The following is a 13,421-nucleotide window of genomic DNA, read 5'->3' as shown; positions in this document are numbered from 1 at the left end:
ATCCTGTGATTGACGTGTCCTGCGGCCCCTTGAATGCCACATTTGCGAAGCTCTGGTAACTCGGGGTTCCTCCCCACGGCAGGGAAGTAGCCCTGGAAGCAGTCCATTCATGACTGTCTGGGGCCATCTGTGAGTTTGCAGATGATCCCTTGGCCGGCGTCCAGCTGGTGGAGGCCCTGCCTGTGCGCCAGTGGGTGGGGAGGGCGGCGAGGTCTCACTCTCCCCTTCCCTGCCGGGAGCTGGACTCCCAGTGGGCGCCGCCGCCTCGGGTGTTTTGGCCTTCAGATAGCCGGGGAGCCCTGAAGTCAAATGAGGTCTGCGCGCAGGGTGGACACGCTCGCCTGCCAGGAAACGGTTTCTGGGTACAGGGTGGCGCACAGCTGGCGTGCGCGCAGCAGGGCCTCCTTTGTGGTCAGGCAGCCGCCTGCCGTCGGCGGCTCGGCCACTCCTCTCCGACCTGAGCTCAGACGCTGCCCTCGCCCTCGGGGTGACCGCTGGCTGCCTCCTGGACACCAGTGCATTTCTGTGATCCGGGTTCAAGGTGGCTGAGCCGGTGGCCACACGGTCGCGTGTGTGGACATGGAGAGGAGGGTTCGGCTTGCCTGAGTGGGCCCAGCACCCTTGTCCGCCCTGAGAGCTCTGGAATTCTCCCTGGTGCTTCCTGGCCATGGGGAGGGGGGGGGCTCTGTACAGTCCAGAGACTGGCACCCTGAGGGTTTCTGTTAAATGAGTGGCGTTGGCGTTGAATTTCTCTTGCATTCCATGAGACCTGAACATTTACAGGAAGTGGACGCCAGAGTGCGTTTGACTCTAATGAAAATAGCCTGAAGTGTCCTTTGGAATGTTCTAGCAAAGCCCAGATCAGAAGCAACTGCAGCAGCCCCCTGCGCCCCCTGGGTGTCCCGGCTTGCAGGCTGCCTCAGGCCCTGGCCGAGTGCTCGCGGTGGAACCCGGGGAGGAGCCCCCTGGTGACTGGCCGGGGCGGGTGCCTCCTGCCGCAGCAGCTGCTGTGGACGCACAGTTCCAGTGTGTCCTCACGGTTGTAAACCGAACATGGAAGCCGTGATAAACGCGTGCCCTCACCTCTGGTGCGCCCCTTCCCCGTGGAGACGGTGCGACGCTGCCTCAGAGCAAGCCGGCCCGGGAAGGGGGTTCGCACCTAAGCGGAGTTCAAGTTCGAGCCAGGAGCCCTGAGCTGGGAGCGGCCTGGGGAGTGCACAGTGTTTCCCCTCTGCTCCACACCCTGCCCACCCTCGAGACGGGACTCCTGCCTCCCTACACGCACGAGGTGGGCTCGCCTCTGCTTCCCGGAGGAGAGAGACCACCAGATGGGCATTGCTCAGCCGGTGCTCCCAGACTGCAGCCCCCCGCCCCGCCCCGTTCCCGGGGGGAGCGCCCTCCCCCACCCCGACTGCGCTCACTTCGACAGAAGGAAAGCAGCACGAGTGATAATTCCCAGAGGGGCCCCGGGTCCCCGAGAATCTGCTTGGTCTTTCTCGCTCCTGCCGCTCACGGCAAGAGCAGGCTGAAGCCCCCGCTGCCCCTCCAGCCGGGACTGGGGTCCAGCCGAGACCAGCCCCAGATAGAGGGAGAAGCAATGTCCGTCGGGTTGTTTCTTAATCAAAGATTTATTTATTTATTTGAAATAGTTATGGGGGGGGAGGGGGAGGGAGAGAGAGAGAGAGAGAGACCTGTTATCTGCTGGTTCACGCCCCAGATGGTTGCGACAACCAGGGCTGGGCCAGGTGGAATCCAGGAGCCAGGAGCTGCTTCCGGGTCTCCCACGCGGGTGCAGGGTCCCCAGCACTTGGGCCATACTCTGCTGCTTTCCCAGGCCATTAGCAGGGAGCTGGATTGGAAGTGGAGCAGCCGGGACTTGAACCAGTGCCCACAGGGGGAGCTGCAAAAGCAAGGACTATGGGACAGTGTTGAAGAATCCAAGAGAAAAGTTAGTGGAGTCCCACGAGGAAGAGATGATAGGGAGGGAGGGAGGGAGAGAGAGAGAGAGGCAGAGAGAGAGAGAGAGAGAGGCAGAGAGAGAGAGAGAGGCAGAGAGAGAGAGAGAGAGAGAGAGAGAGGCAGAGAGAGAGAGGGAGAGAGAGAGAGAGGCAGAGAGAGAGAGAGAGAGAGGCAGAGAGAGAGAGAGAGAGAGAGAGGCAGAGAGAGAGAGAGAGAGGCAGAGAGAGAGAGAGGCAGAGAGAGAGAGGGCAGAGAGAGAGAGAGAGAGAGGCAAGAGGGCAAAGACATTCAGGAGATAGTGGTCCAGACTTAGCAGGAAAATAATGAATGACCACAAATCACAGACGCCCCGAGAACACTGAGGACAAATCCAAGTGCTTTGCATTTTATTTTATTTTATTTATTTTTTTGACAGGCAGAGTGGACAGTGAGAGAGAGAGAGACAGAGAGAAAGGTCTTCCTTTGCCGTTGGTTCACCCTCCAATGGCCGCCATGGCTGGCGCACTGTGCTGATCCGAAGGCAGGAGTCAGGTACTTCTCCTGGTCTCCCATGGGGTGCAGGGCCCAAACACTTGGGCCATCCTCCACTGCACTCCCGGGCCACAGCAGAGAGCTGGCCTGGAAGAGGGGCAACCGGGACAGAATCCGGTGCCCTGACTGGGACTAGAACCTGGTGTGCTGGCACCGCAAGGTGGAGGATTAGCCTAGTGAGCCGTGGCACTGGCCATGCTTTGCATTCTAAATTTTGTGTTCTGAAGTTAGGGTACCAAGTGCTTGAACTGCTGAAGACCGAGGGTGGAGCGAGAACGTTGAAGGCAGGCAGAGATAAAGCCAAGTATTCAGAGCGAGGAGTCACAGCCGACTTCCACCCGGAACTATGGGCACTGTGGGTCAGTGGAGGGACATCTAGAGCACTCGAATAAAACCCCGTTGGTCAGGAGTTCCCAGGGACGGCTCTGTTCCAGAAACATGGCAGGCGGTGGGAGTGTAGCCTGGTGGTTAGGGTGCTGGTTAAGGCGTCCACAGCCCACGCTGGAACGCTTGGTTCCACACCCAGCCCTGGCTCCTGACTCCAGATTCCTGCAGTGCAGACCTAGGGAGGCAGTGGCGATGGCTCCGCTGCCACCCCCACGGGAGACCTGGACTGAGTGGCATTTGGGGACTGAACCAGCAGATGGCGCTCTCTCTCTCTGTTTGCTTCCCAAGTAAACAAGTATTTTGGAAAATTGGAAAAAAGCCTGACTAATCAAAAAAAAAAAAAAAGGAGAAATTTTTAAAGGATTTATTATTTATTTGAAAGGCAGAGTTACAGAGAGAGAGAGGGAGGGAGAGTCAGAGAGAGAGAGAGATCTTCCATCTTCTGGTTCACCCCCCACATGGCCACAACAGCCAGAGCTGGGCTGATGTGAAGCCAGGAGCCAGGAGCTTCGTCCAGGTCTCCCACGTGGATACAGGGGCCCAAACCAGCCACCTCCCACTGCTCTCCCAGGCGCTTTAGCAGGGAGCTGGATCGGAAGTGGAGCAGCCGGGACTTGAATCGGCACTCATATGGGATGCCGGTGCTGCAGGCGGAGGCTTTATCTGCTACGCCACAGTGCCGGCCTGAGAAATTTTTTTCAGGCCACACAATGAGCTAATTTGTTACCATATGGCTTGCACTACAGGAAAAGCTGAAGTGTGCTCATCTGGCAAAGTGAATGCAACCAGTCGGCACCTTCTGTCTACATAAAGAAGTGAGAAGTGACAGATACTGTAAAAATGAGGATGGACACGGTGTTTATTTGTCTTGGGTCTAAATACTCCAAGATACCCTGCGGTGCAAAGCCAACCTGGCTGCCCATGCACGGCGGCTTCCTGTCGCTTGTGGACGTAGGGCATGCGACGGGCAGCCGCCAGCACAGCGACGGAGGAGCCGGGGACGTGGCTGTGCAGGCTGTGGTGCCTGTGTGAGCAGGAGATCTTGTCGCAGGTGTGCTGGCCTTGGGTAAGGGTCTGTGCCGAAGACCTGCGCTGTCCTCCAGGGCCGTCCGGGCGCGGGTAAGGGTCTGTGCCGAAGACCCACCCCATCCTCCAGGGTCGTCTCCTCGTCCTCCTCCTCGCCCTGGAGGCTGCATTCCCCGGGAGTGCGAAATCCACGCGTGTGGCTTCACCATCGCACGTCCGCCGCACTCGTCAGTCAGCCGTGGCCTGGTCCCGCCTGCCTTACCCCGAGCAGCAGTGCCTGGAGCGTGTGCCGTCACCACGTCACCCAGCAGCTGCTCCTGGGGTCTTGTGAGGCCTGGATGTGTTCCCAGGGCTCTAGCACACAGCCCACTCAGGGCAAAAGCGTCCCAAGCCCGCAGCATGTCCGGCCTCTGCAGTGGACTTGGTGGCCTTCATTTGGGATGGGAGAACCTGAAGCTGTGGTCTGACAAGTGGGGTGGGAGGAGCCTCATTGGAAGAGCCCCAGGGTGCTCAAGGCCACCACCATGGATCCCCCATGGGAGGAGGGCTGGGGGAGGGGGCCATGTGTTTGCTGGGCGACCTCGTTAGCCACCGATCTTGTCCACAGGTAGAGGGAGCTGGAGCCAGAGCTGCTCAGAGGGGAAGCAGGGGTTCCTGTTTGTCTCAGGCTACAGACGGGGCCTTGGATGCAGACGGGAGCCTTGGGGGTACAGACGGGAGCCTTGGGGGTACAGACGGGGGCCTTGGGGGTACAGACGGGAGCCTTGGGGAGGCAGACGGGAGCCTTGGGGGTACAGACGGGAGCCTTGGGGGTACAGACGGGGGCCTTGGGGGTACAGACGGGAGCCTTGGGGGTACAGGCGGGGGCCTTGGAGGTACAGACGGGGGCCTTGGGATGCAGACGGGAGCCTTGGGGGTACAGACGGGGCCTTGGGGGTACAGACGGGGGCCTTGGAGGTACAGACGGGGGCCTTGGGATGCAGACAGGAGCCTTGGGGGTACAGACGGGGGCCTTGGGAGTGCAGACAGGAGCCTTGGGGGTACAGACGGGGCCTTGGGGGTACAGACGGGGGCCTTGGGGGTACAGACGGGAGCCTTGGGGCTGACGCGGGTGCAGAAACGCTCAGGCTCACTGGTCCCCTGCAGCGGGCGTGTCGGGGAGCAGGGCCTGCAGCCTGCTCATGGCTATATACCACGCTGCGCACTTGGGAGGGAGCAACGTGGGGCAGCTGCTGTGGACGCTGGAGCCACAGGTCCCGACGCTCCGACGCTCCCGGAACCTCTTCCTGTTCGTGCCGTCCTTTCTGCTCCATCTGTGTCCGGTTCTCCGGTGCCTCCGTGCGCTGCCACTGCGGCCCTGCCACATTCTGCGTCTGCTCATTCACTTCTCGTCTGGCAGCAAATGGCTTCTTTCAGACAGGTGGGCCGAGTCTGATGAGCTCCCCGGTTGGAAGCCTCCAGCTCGGACACAGCGGGGCCACCGCGCTGTCCTCCCGGGCTCTGGGTGCTGTCCCGTCAGCCCTCAGCACACAGGCCCTGACCTGGTACCTCCCCTCCCCTCTTCCTGCCTCCTTAGCTCTGGGTTTCTGTAACAGGCCTCAGCTTATGGGGCCGGCTGTGGGGTTCAAACCCCAGCTCTGCGGCTGTGGGCAGACACATGGCCTTCTGGTCTGAGCGACGGGACCCTGGTGGGCGTGGCGAGGCTGTGGGTGCGAGCGTGTGGAAGGTGTGGGGCCCCCTGTGAGCGCGGCCCTGCCAGCCGCTGCTTGCTGGAGCTTGCGCGAGCTCGAGTGTATCCTCAGTGCCCCCACCACCTAGGGAGCGCCCTCCAGCCCTGGGGAAGGGGCGTGGCGGGAGGCTGTCCCCGGGCACCCACCAGGCCCACCTGGGTGGTGCCTACCCGGCGATGGTCAGCGGCCTCCCCCGGATTAGCATCACCCACTTTCCAAGGTGGTTATCTGTGTTTTCTGCCGCCGGTCCTCCTCATAGTCCTGTGTGGTCAGCGTGGTGCCAGCAATGGAGGCTGAGGCGGGGTCGGGGGGCTCCTGGGAGTCAGAGCAGTGGCACAAGTTCCTCGTGGCCCCCGTGGACCGGGGGAGGGGAACGTGTTGCAGGATCACTCCCACCTCCCCCTGCTGCTGGCCTGGTGGTGCTGCGCGTGGTCGGCTCCCTGCAGGACGGAAGCCGGTACGCTCACCGCCCCGCTCACCGCCCCGCTCACCGCCCCACTCACTGCCCCGCTCACTGCCCCGCTCACTGCCCCGCTCACCCCCGCTCACTGCCCCGCTCACCCCCCCCACTCACTGCCCCACTCACCGCCCCGCTCACCGCCCCACTCACTGCCCCGCTCACCCCCCCCCACTCACCTCCCCGCTCACCGCCCCGCTCACCGCCCCACTCACTGCCCCGCTCACCCCCCCCCCACTCACCTCCCCGCTCACCGCCTCACTCACTGCCCCGCTCACCGCCCCCACTCACTGCCCCGCTCACCGCCCCACTCACCGCCCCGCTCACCCCCCCCCACTCACCTCCCCGCTCACTGTACCGCTCACCGCCCCGCTCACCCCCCCACCCCGCTCACTGCCCCCGGCTCTGTGCATGGCCCTCTGGAATCGCAGGACCTCTGCCCCCATCCACCTGCAGGAACCTGACTCACCCATTGCCACCTGGTGGCGCCACCTCGGCTTCGGCAGGCACAGGGCGCAGTGGCCCTGGTGTGACCTGCCTGTCCACCGCGTGGCCTCTCCCCAGGGAGGACTTGGGAAGGCGGTGGTGCCCTCTCCTCTCCCCCTCCGTCGAGCTGTCTCTCTCTCTCTCTTGCTCTGCTCCTGCTCTGTCTTCCCTCCGCTGCCTTGACCAGGGACAAGGCCCGAGTGCAGGGCAGCTCAGCTGGGGTCTCAGGACTCCTCGTGGCAGGGGCTCCCAGACGCCCCCACAGCTGCCAAGGCAGGCGCCTCCCCCGGCGGTGGACCGGGGCAGGCGTGCAGCCCCGCAGGCGGGCACCCTCTGATCCCGGCTGCAGGGAAGGCGGCCTTCCGGTCCGTTTAAAGGGGCCTTGTCACTGCTCTCAGGGCGGCCTCAGTCTGGGTTGGAATCCGTCCCTGGAGTCGGCACCTGGCCCGGGAGCAGCGACTCACCGGTGGGAGCTTCTGTTCCGAGCGTCTCTGCTTTCTGAAAGTCGTCCCCAGGGGACACACACAGGAGACAGTGTGCAGAGAGAAGTGTCTCTTGTGTCAACGGTGGGTGTTTTTCCATAGTAGGCTGTATTTTCTGAGGGTGATGTTAGACTTGAGAACCAGGCAGAACCACGCTGTCTCTGTCTCCCCACTCCCAGGCCCCCCTGTTGCTGTTATTTGGCCCTGGTGTGGTCTGTCTGTCAGCATCAATGAGCCAATACTGATGGGTTCTTGCTACGTGTTAGCGCGGGTGACAGGACACTCTGTGGGTTTGCACAGATGTGTGAGACGGTCTGCGGGGAGTCGTGAGACTCGTGCGCTATGAAGAAGTCCAGGCATGGATTTCAAACATTGTTTTGCAGCCCAGTAAATATCTCTGATGTCATTTTCCACACTGTTTGAGGCATCTGACATGTGTCTGTCTTTACAGCGAGTGTCATACAGAATACTGTTGCTGCTCCAGATATCCCCTGTAGCGATGGAATTTTAGAGCAAGTTTAAAAAAAAAAAAAAAAAAAACAGCGGCTGTCCGTGCTCAGGGAACCGCACGGCAGCTTGGGAGTTGCGAGCCTGGCGATTGTGCAGGCCAGGGCCTCTGCAGGCAGGCACACGGACAGGCACACAGACAGGCACACAGACAGGCACACGGACAGGCACATAGACAGGCACACAGACAGGCACACAGACAGGCACACAGAGAGGCACACGGACAGGCAGACAGGCACCTAGACAGGCACACGGACAGGCACACGGACAGGCCCACGGACAGGCACACAGACAGGCAGGCAGACAGGCACACAGACAGGCACACAGACAGGCACACGGACAGGCACACAGACAGGCACACGGACAGGCACACGGACAGGCACACAGGCACACAGGCAGGCACACAGACAGGCACACAGACAGGCACATAGACAGGCACACGGACAGGCATGTAGCAGGCACATAGACAGGCACACAGGCACACAGGCACACAGACAGGCACACAGGCACACGGACAGGCACATAGACAGGCACACAGACAGGCATGTAGCAGGCACATAGACAGGCAAGTAGCAGGCACACAGACAGGCACACAGACAGGCAGGCACACAGGCAGGCACACAGGCACACAGACAGGCACACAGACAGGCACACAGGCACACGGACAGGCACACGGACAGGCAGGCACACAGACCCGCGCTCGGCAGGACCCTGCCTGTGACCGTGCTAGTGGCACCGAGGGCAGGGCATGGCCGAGAAGGCCTCGGAGGGCGACCTGGGTGCACACGAGAGCCGCTGCCAATACCCCCTGGGAAAATGGAGTGAAAAGGTGCTTCATTTTTGTGCACAAATATTCTGAAATCCGTGCATACTTTTCCATTTTCACAGACATTATGAAAAATCTCCTTACGTACACGGATTTCACATTTTTATTTTTTGCACCAAAGCTTATCTTTCAATTCCTTTTTCCGCAAATGTAGTGGACTACCTTTGTATGTAGTTTTGTTGTTGTTTAGGAAGAGGGAGGGCCCTCGGGGAGGCGGGAGCCCGGCCCCTCCTTCCTCCGTCTGCTGCCCTGGGCGTCAGTGGGAGCGGGGCCCGAGGACCTGTGGTTCTGGGGACCGTGGTGGGGCCGGCCCCGAGGCTGGGCTGCAGCTAGGGAGGAGCCCCAGCGAAGCAGCCCCTCTCCTGCGCCCTTTTCTCTAGCCCAGGACCCCCAGATTCCAAGTTGCCCTCTTGCTTCCTGGGGAGGTCAGGTGAAGTGAGCAGGGCCCTCTGAACGTGGCGCCCGGGCCGGGACAGGCGCTCACTGCCCGCTGGGCTGCAAAGCTGAGGTTCCGGGGGGAATCCATGCATGAAGGAATCCTGCCTGTGTGCACGCGCCTGAGTTACTCACGCTCGCTCAGCCCGGCTCGCTCAGCCCGGCTCGCTCAGGCCGGCTCGCTCAGCCCCGGCTCGCTCAGCCCCGGCTCGCTCAGCCCAGCTCGCTCAGGCCGGCTCGCTCAGCCCCGGCTCACTCAGCCCCGGCTTGCGGCGAACGGGAGGTGGAGGAGCTTCCAGGACGCCCGCGCCTTCCGGGTCCGTCCCTGAGTCCACCGACAGCCAGGGCAGGAACCCCGGCACCTCCGCCACGCTCCCTTCTCGCGGGCCTCGGCTTCCGTGTCCAGATGAGAGACGCCGCCTCGCAAGCCCCGACAGGAAGGTGAGGGCAGGGACAGTTCGCCGCTGGGGTTCTTCGCACGGCCCTGGGGTGCCGCCGGCCAGTCACTGGGATCCGTCCCTGGGGAGCCACCGGCGTGGTTCTGGGCCGCGCCCTCGGCCGCCAGCTCACGGTGCACCCTGTGTTTTTGATTGATCAGGTTAACAAACCCTGGCCTCCGTGCGTTTCACTGCCGGGCGGCCCAGCCGTCACAGGAGCTCCGCGGCTTCCAGACTCAGCCAGCTCAGCTGTCCCTGGCCAGGAAGCGCGGGAGGGCCACAGCGCGTGGGGCTCCTTGGTAGCAGACCCCTCCCCTGCCTGCCTGCCGCGCACCCTGGAAGTAAAGTGAAGCAGATGTGTGGGTGCCGGCTCTGCAGACATCCCGCAAGAGAGCCGCGGGGAGCGCCTTTGCCGACGCCGAGGATGGTCGCCCCCCGGAGTAAGAGGGGACCGTCCGAGGAAGGGCCTTCGGTCGCAGTCTGGCTCTGAGAGGCAGGAAGATAAAACACAGAAGCGGGGCCTCCACGCCTCGTGCACACCCGTGTGCTCGTTCAGAGAAAGGACCGAGAGCCCAGAGTGGACGCTGCCTCCTTCCAGGTGCAGGGGCTCCTCGTCGCCCTCCTGTGTCCCCTGCCTGGGCTGTCAGGGCCTGGCCAGCTGCAGGCACTGCAGGGACGTTGATTAGCTCGGGGGTGGAGACCCCGAGCTGGCGGGTGGGGGCTGTGATGGGCAGGCGGTTGCTGGCTGGGGGGATCTTCGGTCCAGAGGCAGCCAGGCCGGCAGCGTTTGGAATCCGTGTGCGCGTCCTCCCTGGGTTTGCGCCTGCAGAGAGTGCCCCTTGTATCATAGCTGCACTCCTGGCTCTGGTGGGTGTGCGATCGCTTACAGCACTCCCCGAGGCCGGGCGGGCGCCGCTCTGGGGGCCCCTGCCCTCCCCTCCAGCTGCAGGGTGCCTGGGGGGAAGGTGGACGCTGTCCTGGCGCGGTCCCCTCCGAGCTCTGCCGCTGTGTCCACCCGGACTGCACACCAGTGGCTGAGCCTGTGCGGACTGCCGGGGGCAGAGCCGGGCGGCTGTGCGTGCGTGGTGAGAGGAGGGTTCTGGGAAGTTTTCTGAGGCCCAGGGGCTGGGCGGCGTGTCCATGGGGCAGCTGGACTCGGTCAGCACCTCCTGTGTCCCGCAAGGGGAGAGACTTGGTGTAACTTGCATGGTCCCCACAGTGGCCTCGGAGGGCCCCCGTAACCCCCACTGTGCAGCCCAGTGCTGTGTGCTCTGCTGTGACCGGGGACCCTGTTGGGGGCTGGAATCCCAGTGGGGGAGGCCGGCAGCGGTGTGGAGGGAGCAGGTCTGTGGCCCGCGCCCGGGCTGGCTGTCCCCAGGTGCCCGGGCTGCCTCTTCCAGCACCCCCACCCTGGCCCCCGCACACCCCTCCCACCCACCCAGCCCATTATCTTCCCAGACTGACTTTGAAGGGCCTTTGTTTTGTTTCGTTTTTCCGACTTGACATTGGCTGGTGAAGTGGGCCATTCATCTTCCAGGCAGAATTCCGGCAGCCCTGGAGCAGCTCCGCCGTGCAGGCGCGGTGCGTGGAGGTGGAGGGGGTTTTCTGCCCTCGGCTTCTCACTGTCTTGGCTTCCCCCTAAGCTCTGCTGCCCCCCACCCCCCACCACCTCCAGCCGCCCAAACTGAGAGGCACATTCATGCCGGCATCTGTGTGCTGCAACTCAGCTGGGGCCAGCAGAACGGGGAGAATGGTACCCTTTGCCACCTTTTTGGTCAGAGCGGACTTTGCACAACGAAGCCCTCGACGGAGGTCTGAGGGCGGCAGCCTGCTCGCCCTGGGTGTGTAGCTGATGCGGGAGCACTCGAGTTTCCCTGCTTGAGAAAGCACACAGCAGCTCCGCCTCCCCAGGCTGTGCCGGGCGATCTCCGCCACGGCTGCCGCCCGGCAGGGAATCCAAGACCCGGTGCCCTGCGGCCAGCAGCTCTGCCGGCTCTGGGGACAGCCGAGAGCAAAGCCGGCCTCGGGCTCGAGGCTCAATTCGGGATGCAGGCTGTGGTCCCCCGCTCAGAACCCACGACTTCAGCCGCATGCGTGTCCCGTCCTCGCGGGCCTGTGCCGGGTGCGGGTCGCCGTTTCAGATCCATGGTGGGGCCTGGGGTTCACGGAGGCCCAGCCCAGGTCACGGGAGCCAAGTAAAAGCCACCCTCTCCGTCCTCTCCCCACCCCCGCTGTCTCTCCGTTCTGGCACAAACCCTGCATTTGGGTTTTCTGTTTGCTGTGCTGCCCCGTGGCTCTGCCGACTTCCTGCATACGCGTTGCTGCTTCGCTCCAAGGAGCCCCGCTCCCCTCTGGAGTCACGGCCAGGGACCCGGAGGCAGAAGGGAGTGAGTGCCCACCCTGTGAGCCCCTCGGTCCCACCCGAGGCTCCCCGGCCCCTCTGTCGCCTCCGTGTCTGGCGGGGGCCTGTGACCCCTGCCTTTGGCGTCCGGGTGACTGTCCGAGGCACTGCGCGCCCCAAGCCCGCTCTGCCAGCCCCCAGCACCCCGCTCGACTTTTAGGAAGAGAACTCTCGGATTTCTACACAAACACGGATCAGAAGGCGGGCGGGGGCGGGGGAGTGACTTCAGTTTTCATTTTAAGGCTCGGAAAGCCGGAGAAAGTCCACACAGCCGGCTGGTTTATTTCAGGGGCTCACGGTGAGTCCCTACTGAATTTACTTAATAAAATGAATTTTTTAAATTTTCATTTTCCCATTTCATTCCAGCAGAAAGCGAGTCTGCCTTTATGATGTCCAGATCTCTCAAACTCTATTGAGTGCGAAATCAAGTTACAGAATGTAAATACTTGGTTGCACACACGCACAACACGGAGCAATTTGTGACTGTAATGCAATCGCGGGCTCCGGCTGTGGGCTCCCCGGGCCCTACGCGTGTTTTTATGATGTGCAATAAAGAGAAATAAGACTCAGTGAAAAAAGGCTTTCTCTTTTACAAAAGGCGAATGGTGAGACTCAATAAATTTAATTGCAATTTTCATTTCTCAACGTAAGTTGTCTATATGTTTTAATCTCCTGAACATCTCGTCAGAGCGTTAGCGGCATTGTATAGAAAACACATGTTAGAGCTCCAGGCCACAGTCGGACTCTTTCCTTCCCACGACGCGGCTCCGGCCAGCATGGGAAACTGTAAAACAATCGAGAATTCCCTGGTGCAACAGAACACCCTGCCTTTGATTACCGAGAGAAAGCAATTAGCGCTCGAATTTCAAGGAAGGCGGCGTCCGGGGCGCGAAGGCCGAGGAGGGCAGGGCGCGCGACCGCGCAGGAAAACCCGGGGAGCGGCGGCGGGCAGAGGCGGCAGCGCGGCCTGGCTGTAGGAAGCGCTCATCAGCGTGAAAACGAAAGCTGCTCAGCGCAGGGCCTGAGGGAGCTGAGGATGGTGTCTGGGCTGCTCCTGTTTCGTGTGCTGGTCTCTCCGAACCTTGCTGGGCTCGGGATTCAAGATCTCTGGGAGAGCGCCGGGTGCCTGCGTGCGTGCCTGTGTGTGCACGCCTGTGCCTGTGTGTGTGTGAAGCTGAGTGTATAGCTTTGTGTGCACGTCTGTGCCTGTGTGTGCACATGTGTACCTGTGTGTGTGTGAATCTGTGCCTGTGTGTGTGTGAATCTGTGCCTGTGTGTGAGTGTATAGCTCTGTGTGCACGTCTGTGCCTGTGTGTGCACGTGTGTACCTGTGTGTGCATGTATGTGCCTGTGTGTGAATCTGAGTGTATAGCTTTGTGTGCACGTATGTGCCTGTGTGTGCACGTCTGTGCCTGTGTGTGTGTGAATCTGAGTGCATAGCTCTGCATGTGTTTGTGTGTGCATATGTGTAGGTATATCTCTGTGTGGCTGTGTGTTCCTGTGTGTGTGAATGGGTTTCTGTGTACATATCTCCGTGTGTGTGCATGCACCTGTGTGGACATGTGTGGACATGTCACCCCTCTATCCCAGCCCCAGGTAACATGGGGAGAAAAAGGGAAGCCGCCTGCCGGGGACAGGACTTCGCTGCAGAGGTAGCTCGTGGGGCCCAGCGGCTCGGAGCGCAGCTCTTGCTCTCTCCTGGTCCCTGGGAAGTGATCGCAGAGTGGGCGGCGGGCTGCCGCGGTCTGCAAAATGGC

The 13,421-nt window shown here is 61.8% G+C and overlaps 1 long non-coding RNA gene across 1 annotated transcript; it reads left to right on the top strand.

The window, feature by feature from the left end:
* Positions 1 to 3,730: 3,730 nt before the first annotated feature.
* LOC149121044 (uncharacterized) lies at positions 3,731 to 6,112 on the top strand. The gene is made up of 3 exons (XR_016224644.1): positions 3,731 to 3,943; positions 4,511 to 4,610; positions 5,050 to 6,112. It is a non-coding gene; the product is annotated as an uncharacterized LOC149121044 (long non-coding RNA).
* Positions 6,113 to 13,421: the final 7,309 nt, after the last annotated feature.

Source organism: Oryctolagus cuniculus, chromosome 18 (assembly GCF_051225735.1).
Source record: "Oryctolagus cuniculus isolate XC-2025 breed Fujian yellow rabbit chromosome 18, ASM5122573v1, whole genome shotgun sequence".
Lineage (NCBI taxonomy): Eukaryota > Metazoa > Chordata > Mammalia > Lagomorpha > Leporidae > Oryctolagus > Oryctolagus cuniculus.
Note: the sequence above shows the minus strand (reverse complement) of the source record. Positions and strands in the feature narration are given on the sequence as shown.